We start from the raw sequence: 7,920 nt of genomic DNA, 5'->3' as shown, positions 1-7,920 counted from the left end.
CCGCAACCCCAGAGTCGGTCACGACTGGACCTAATGGTAAGGGGTCCCTTTACCTTTAATGAGATCAGTTGGGCCGTAGGTTCAGGAGAGACAAAAGGAAGACCTTCTTCACGACACCTAATTAAATTGAGGAATTCACTGTTATATGATGTGGTGGTAGCCACTGGTTTAAGATTGCTTTAAAAGGTGAATTTGGCAAATTCATGGAGGGCAAGTCTCCCAGTGGTTACTAGATAGGAGAGCTTTACCCAGCCTCTGGGCAGAATCCAACCACATACCATTTCATGGGCAGCAACCAAGGGTATTGGCTATTGTCTTCACATTGTGCCTTGATACCCTACTACAATTGTCATGGCTAATGGATGGGGATGATGGGAGTTGTAGTCTGCCAACATCTGGAGAGCACCACACTATTTCTGTCCTAGAGGATCTGATTGGTCACTATACAAAAAAGTATGTGGACTTTATACTGACCAAGTAGAGTCCTTCTTATGTTCCTTTGTTCCCCTCAGTGTGCTTTGTGTTTGGGAGGAGGTTCTAGGTCTATCAAGGGTCCTTTCTCCAACCCCCTACCCTGCATCTGCCCTTTCAACGTAGGTTTGTGAGAACACTCTCACAAGAATCATGAGAGGCTGCAGTGCTGACAAAGAACCTGAAATCCTATGGGAACCACAGTGAAGAAGAAGGAGGAGGAGGAGGAGGAGGAGGAGGAGGAGGAGGAGGAGGAGGAGGCGGCCATTTTCTTTGCTTGAAAATTACATTTCCAAAAGCAAACACTGGATTTTGGTGGAAAAAGCCTGATCATTCTTTGAAAGACTGTAAGAGAGAGAATTAAACTGAAATCTGTACATTCAACGCAGCACCAATACATTTTAGCACTTATATTTCACATTTCAAATACTGAAAGCACGGCACACATTATCAGTAACAACCCTGCAGAGTAGTTCAGCATTGTTATTTCCATATTGTAGATGAGAGGTGACAGCAGAGTGATGCTGACTTATCTAAGGCCACCTACTGAGTTCCTACTTGAGGCGAGATTTGATCTGGGGGCCTTCAAGCTTACATCTCGTACTCTTTGCCATGCACATGGGAGAAAGTATATGTGTGCTTCCTAGATTTTCAAATGCCATATGGAGGTATCATTGAGAAATTGCTCCTGTTGAAAAGGGGCAAGGAACCTCCATCCTGAGAGTTGAATGCAGCCCTGAAAGCCTCTCAGATTGGTCCTCAAAACTTTCCACCGGCCCTGCCCCTCTTCTCCAGACTGATACCCCTTACGGGCCCTGCTCCATGACCTTCACAAATAGTGTAGCCTGGATAGAATGTGTCCTTGATCTGTGATCATGCTTCTTGCTTGCCTGAATGGAGAGGTGTGTGTGTGTGTGTGTGTGTGTGTGTGTGTGTGTTGTCTGTAAACCTCAGACTTTTGCACAGCTGGAATGCCACCAACTGTACAAAGGTAAGAGTCACACATCCTGCCTCTGGCCCTGATCAACACACTCACATGGTCTCCAGAAGGTAATGTGGCACTCAGGCTGAAAAAAGTTCTTCACCTCCGCCATTGGTGATAATATCACAATGGGGGGCAGAAAAGGTGTTAAACAATTCTTAAGTTCAAATTCTTCCGATGAACTTTGTTGCAGACACAAGGCTATGTGAGTGTCAATATATGCAAGAACTTTGTGTGTGTGTTTTAAATTTATTTTTTTATAACAGCCAGTAAAGAGAGCAGGGCCTATGTCTGTCCAAATTTCCTTCCCAGTGGTATAACGTATTGCCAGTCATGGGCCATTTCTTCTTTTTTTGCACAAGGCCATTAATCTAATTTGTCAGGATTAATCCTATGAAAGTGTTGCGTCCCACATTGTCTCACTTATCCCTCTTGTTTATCACATTGTGGGCATTTTCAAAAGTATTGTATTGTATCACCTTGACTAATATGACCTAATCTTCAAGGTGGTTGGTCAGCTCATGGCTGAATGAGTCTGGCTTGCTCTAAGCATTCAAGGAAAAATCCTGTCTCAGTCCATTCAGCTGCTTCCACGTCCATGAGAGAAGAGAAGCTTCGAGTGAAGTGAGAGCAAGGTGGAAAGTTCAGAACCATGGACAGAGCTCCAGCCCCTAAGCCATCTCAGCAAACTCCTGGGGCAACAAATTGAATTTCACAGCAGAGCTATATAGACATGGATTACAAGTCCTACCTCCTTGAGTGCTGTCTCCTAGTCAGTTTAAGGCCTGGTGCTTTCTTATGTAGCCGCTGGCTTTTTTGAGCTATCGGGCAGAGATTTGGTTTTGGGGTGCAATTGCACACAAATTGCACAGTTGGGAAAAAAGTATTAGTCTGGCCCTGTTGTTTTGGCTTGCAAAGTACAATTTGACTGGATTCCCAGTACAATTTGACTAAAGAAGCTATCTGTTTATATCATTTACGGAATGGGAGGGAAAAGACACGTATCAGGGGCACATATCTGTTCTTCAAGTACACCTCAAGCTTAACTTTAAGTGGAATTTGGTTGCAGATGACAGGTATGTGGAACACTCTCCCCCATCCCCAATAAAGATTTCTGACAATATCAAAAGTCTTTTAGCTTCCCTAAATCGTTAAAATGTTTTTACTTTAAATATCTGCTTATTCATTTGACAGGAATAATATATTTCTTTAAACATTTGCTTATTCATTTGACAGGAATAATGTATTGCTTAATCATCAAAACCTCTAAGCTGCTTATGTAAAGCAATATAAAATATACGTTAAAAATGATAAAGAAAATCAAATGCTAAATAAACAAGTTGACTTGTTTCTTTCCCAGAAAGCTAAGTAAAATCAGTAGCTATTTTTTTTAAAAAAAATCAAAGCATAATAAAATTAATTATGTGTTAAAAGAAACATCAAAATTACATGTCTCGCCTGAGAATTATTATTTTTTTTAACACAGGTGTCAAAAACAATGCCCCTGGCATTTTGTCCAAGTAGGAACTCAAGGAACTAGGAACAATATTTTCTGCTCTTTTTTCTGCTGTTGAAGGAATCTGAGGGGGATCCTGATAACAGCAGTGCAAATGCCTTTAGAAAGATGAGTGCCAGTTGGAATTCCTGTCACTCTGACCCTCAGGATGGATTTCAGTTTTCAGCAAACTCTCTTAGAAAACAAAGGTACCTTCCGATGGCAGTGGAGGTGAGAGGGAGTTGTGAGCCTTTGTGTCACTGTTGTACCAATGGCCCGGCAGCCCGAAACCTCCCCTTAATTTGAAAGCAATGCCTTTGACACTGACATTGACTTGGGATGCAGCTGACAACTGGGAAAACAGCATTGGTCCAGTAAACAACCAGGCTTAACAAAACTGCTCAGCCTGAACGAGTGGACATAATTAGCAGGGAGCAGAGCTAATGGGATTTCGAGCCCAGAGTCTTTCAGATGAGAGGCAGCTCAGACGTTTCTGGACTGGTTTCCAAATGTTGCGTATGGGAAGAGTTAAGCAAAGAGGGGAAAATAATGTGCTGGAAGACTAACATGGCCATTGTTGGTGTCAGCCTGGCTTCATTTTATGAAGCAAGGGCTCTGAAGAGCGTGTGGCAGAGGCAGGGGACCAGGAGAGTGACCCAGAAGAGAAGACCAGTGATTTATGTGTGTCACACCATTTGCAAGGCAGGAGCCAGAAGAAAATAATAATAATAATAATAATAATTTATTATTTATACCCCACCCATCTGGCTGGGCATCCCCAGCCACTCTGGGCAGCTTCCAAAAAAATATTAAAATACTGTAATACATCAAACATTAAAAGCTTCCCTAAACAGGGCTGCCTTCAGATGTCTTCTAAAAGTCTGGTAGTTGTTGTTCTCTTTGGCATCTGGTGGGAGGGCGTTCCACAGGGAGGGCGCCACTACCAAGAAGGCCCTCTGCCTGGCTCCCTGTAACTTGGCTTCTCGCAGTGAGGGAACCGCCAGTAGGCCCTCGGCGCTGGACCTCAGTGTCCGGGTAGAACGATGGGGGTGGAGACGCTCCTTCAGAAAAGGGAATGTCAGGACAGTCTGAGGTGGAGGAAAGTATTCAGGATGTGGCAGAGGAAGAAGGGACAGTTCAGGCAACGGATAGGTCAGCAGACCCCCCCTCCCCCCAACTTCCTCACCCCACTATCTCCTAGAACCAGGAGGGGCTTGAAAAGGGAAAAGCAGGGACGACTTCCATGCAGAAGTCTCAGGTTGTGGGCACGCAACAATCACAGGAGAGTATGTAAGCTGGAGGGTGGGGCACTGCTTCTGCTGCAATGAGTTGATAGGGTCCAGATATGTGCAGAGCTGTCTAGAAGTATGTAAGCATTTTTATCTTGAGCACTATGGAAGCTGCTGTGAGTGTTTCTCTTACCAATAAAGTATTAACTATCAGACGTGTGTCTTCCTTACTTGGGATGTGCTAATCACAGCAACAAAAGGAACTTTAAGTTTTAACCAGCTCGCTATGAAAAAAGAGGGCTTTGAGTGTCCTAAATGTAGTCTGATATAATGCTTAATTGGGAACTGAGCAAGTCGGAGAACTAATAAGCTAAACATCTTTGATGACAGGGAATTAATGTTGGGACACAGCAAAAATCTGTTTTATTTGGTATTTTATGTGTTATATGACAATTTAATTAAACACCAAGGTAACCCAGGCAAATAATTCCCTTGTGAAATAAACCAAGAATGACCAACTTCCTTTAGTTGGAAGGGGTCAGGGGAGGCAATCGCTTTGCCAATTTACATTTTATGATGCCATCATCTGAGGTTTCACCATGAAATTAATGAGATAAATCCAATCATCTGTAGCTACGTTTCCTTAATGCAAATGTGGGGTGACATAGAAAGCTGCCTTATAAGGAGTCAAGCCATTGGCCCATCTACCTCAATATAAGGTCTACACTCACTGGCAGGGTTTCAGACAAGGACTCTCTCCCAGACCCACCCAGAGATGCTGGGGATCTTCTGCATTCAAAGCAGATGCTCTACCTCTGAACTATGGGCCTCCCTGAAGTGTAGGTAGGTTTCCCACAAAGCAAGACACAGTGATAACAGCAAGAACCTTTATTGAGCTCACAGATCTGGACAACAGGGGCAAAGCAACTGCTTATATGCATTTCTGAAGACCTGGGCCACTCCCACTCTCAACATGATTGACTGTCTAAACTCCCAAGCTGTAAATCATGACTCAGAGTTTAAGGGCCAGTGGCAGTGGCCCAAATCCTGAAATGTTATGTGATTGGATATCATGTATCGAATCAGAACACAGGGGCTCAGAATCCTTAGTCCACACTCAAGCTCAGGTAAACACAGACCACTGAATACATAACACTCCCCATATGAAAGAGTTGGTTAATTCCTGCTGAGGATGCACAGGGCTGCTGCTCAGAGAAGCAGACGTTTATTCTTGCCAAAGCAGCTGGTGGAAAGTGGCTTCCTAGCCTCAGTGCCGCCCTGGTCAGGCTATGTCTGCTGCTTAGCAGCAGGAGAAGTGAGAGAAAGTAATAGGACATGATGAGCTTGGGCAACGGTAGGGAATTGGATCTGTCTGGTGGGCTGGACCCTTACCACCGACCTCCATTGGCCAACTTTGCCAGGTAGCTTCAAATGAGTTCACTCATATTCCCAATGTCTGCATAAAATCCCAACTATATTTTCACCTGCCCCACATCTGTATCTGGGCTTAGATGTACAACTTGTCTTGGATGATGCTGCACCCTTGAAGTAATGGGTTTGCATCTTGGGAGTGCTCCTGAATCCAACCCAACTCCTGGATGGTCAAGTGGTGAGTACCTTAGCCCGGTCCATGGCAATGCACCAGGAGTTTCCTTTCCTGGAAAAGTCAGACTGGTCAGACTGGTGATATCCAGTAGAAGTTACTGAACTGTGTTCTATGTGAGACTGCCCTTGAAGAGTGTCCAGAGACTTCAGAGGATTCAAAACACAACTGCTAGGCTTTAGAGCACCCTTTCTCAACTTTGGGTCCCTGGATGTTCTTGAACTACAACTCCCATCATCCCTGGCCACCGGCCATGCTGGCTAGGAATGATGGGAGTTGTGTAGTCCAGCCACATCTGGGGACCCAAAGCTGAGAAAGGCTGTTTTAGAGCTAACCTCCGGGTGCTGCTGACCTCAAGCTTCCAGCAGCCCCAGCCAACATGGCCAAGGTTCAAGGATGTTGGAAGCAGCATCTGAAAGGGCATAAGTTCCTCATCCCTGCTCTGGAATCTGGAAAGCTAGAGTACTAGTTGGATCAATCAAGCATATTACTCTGATACTGTCCCTGCAAAAAAAGAGAGCCATTTTAATAGAAGGTATGACATCCCGGCTTTGACCTGATGGGTTTAATGTGTGTTATAATCATCATGACCTGCATAAAAGGACTAGGATGTTCTCACTCTTAGACACCGCAACTTCTGAGGCTGCAGCTGACATTATAGCAATTACCCTGCCCTTGTTTGGGGTCTCATTGTCTTTGATGAGACACTGTGTGACTGGATCCCACCACGGTACAGGAGAAATGGAACTCTGGCTGAGAGAATGCCTCATTCCGTTTCTTGCTGATCTTTCCAAATGCATCCAAATTAAATGTCATCCTATTAAAAGTGATCCATCTGAAAAGAAATATTACTCCCTCTTTTCCCCGCTTTCTTTCCAAGCCATAGAGCACCCAGGGGGGAAAAAGGGCGGAAAGGTGAAAGGGAGACAACAGTCACATTCTTCTTGGAATGATTCAGCTTTAAGTTCTAAATGAGTCACCATCATGGAATCCATAAAGTTTATAATTAAAAGTATGCAGGTGCATGAATATGGACTCAGCTTTCTCGCTTGCGCTTTAAAGATCTATAAAAGCCTCAGACATTGCCAGAGTTGAACTGAATTAACCATAAATAATTCAGATACCCAGAGAATCCCGACATCTGCTGTTTTTGTAGAGATCGTACACCCATCACTATTAGCTCCACTTTCCTTTGGCTCATAGTTATTCTGCAACCGGCATTCGCTAGGAGGGTGGGGAGACACTTTAAACAGGCATAGAGTCCTCACTGTGTTAATTCCGAACTGCTCTGAGCCATGATGAAACATTATTCCGGGGTCATGGACTGATGTTCTGCAAGCCGAAGAGTCGAAACCCTTGACAAGAGAAAATAAATTACTTCTCAGCTCTGGGTACCTGTTGCCTTTCCCCTCTTCACAATAATATCCCATTTAAATTCTCGATTGCTTTTTAGAAATCCATGCCCTCAAAGCATATGTAAACACATGCACTCCATTCCTGGAGTAACATTCTTTTTTAAAAATGGTTCTCTTTATTGTCTTCTGCTGTTAATGTGCTGTTGAGAACATGATGGGCCATAGATTGGTGGTAGAGAAAATCCCAGGTTCAGTCTCTGACATATCTTGCTAGAAAGGTAAAAAAGGTAAAGGACCCCTAGACAGTTAAGTCCAGTCAAAGGCAACTATGGAGTTGCAGCACTCATCTCGCTTTCAGGCCGAGGGAGACGGCGTTTGTCCACAGACACCTTTTCCGGGTCATGTGACCAGCAGGACTAAACCACTTCTGCCGCAACGAAACACCGTGATGGAAGCTGGACTGCACGTAAACGCCGTTTACCTTCCTGCCACAGTGGTACCTATTTATCTACTTGCACTGGCATTCTTTCGAACTGCTAGGCTGGCAGGAGCTGGGACAGGGCAACAGGAGCTCACTACATCACGGGGATTCGAACTGCCAACCTTCCGATCAGCAAGCCAAAGAGGCTCAGTGGTTTAGGCCACAGCGCCACCCGTGTCCCGTTCATCTAGAACGATCAGCTAGAAACACCAAGAAGGTAGAGTACTTATGTGCTTGGGTCCTGTATGCAGGCTTCCTACAGGAGGACCACTGTGAGAACAGGATGCTGGCCCAGATGAGTCCC

The sequence above is a fragment of the Podarcis liolepis genome (genome assembly GCF_965112155.1).
Source record: "Podarcis liolepis genome assembly, chromosome: 8".
Classification (NCBI taxonomy): Eukaryota; Metazoa; Chordata; class Lepidosauria; order Squamata; family Lacertidae; genus Podarcis; species Podarcis liolepis.
The sequence above is the reverse complement of the archived record's forward strand: the minus strand, read 5'-3'. Positions refer to the sequence as shown.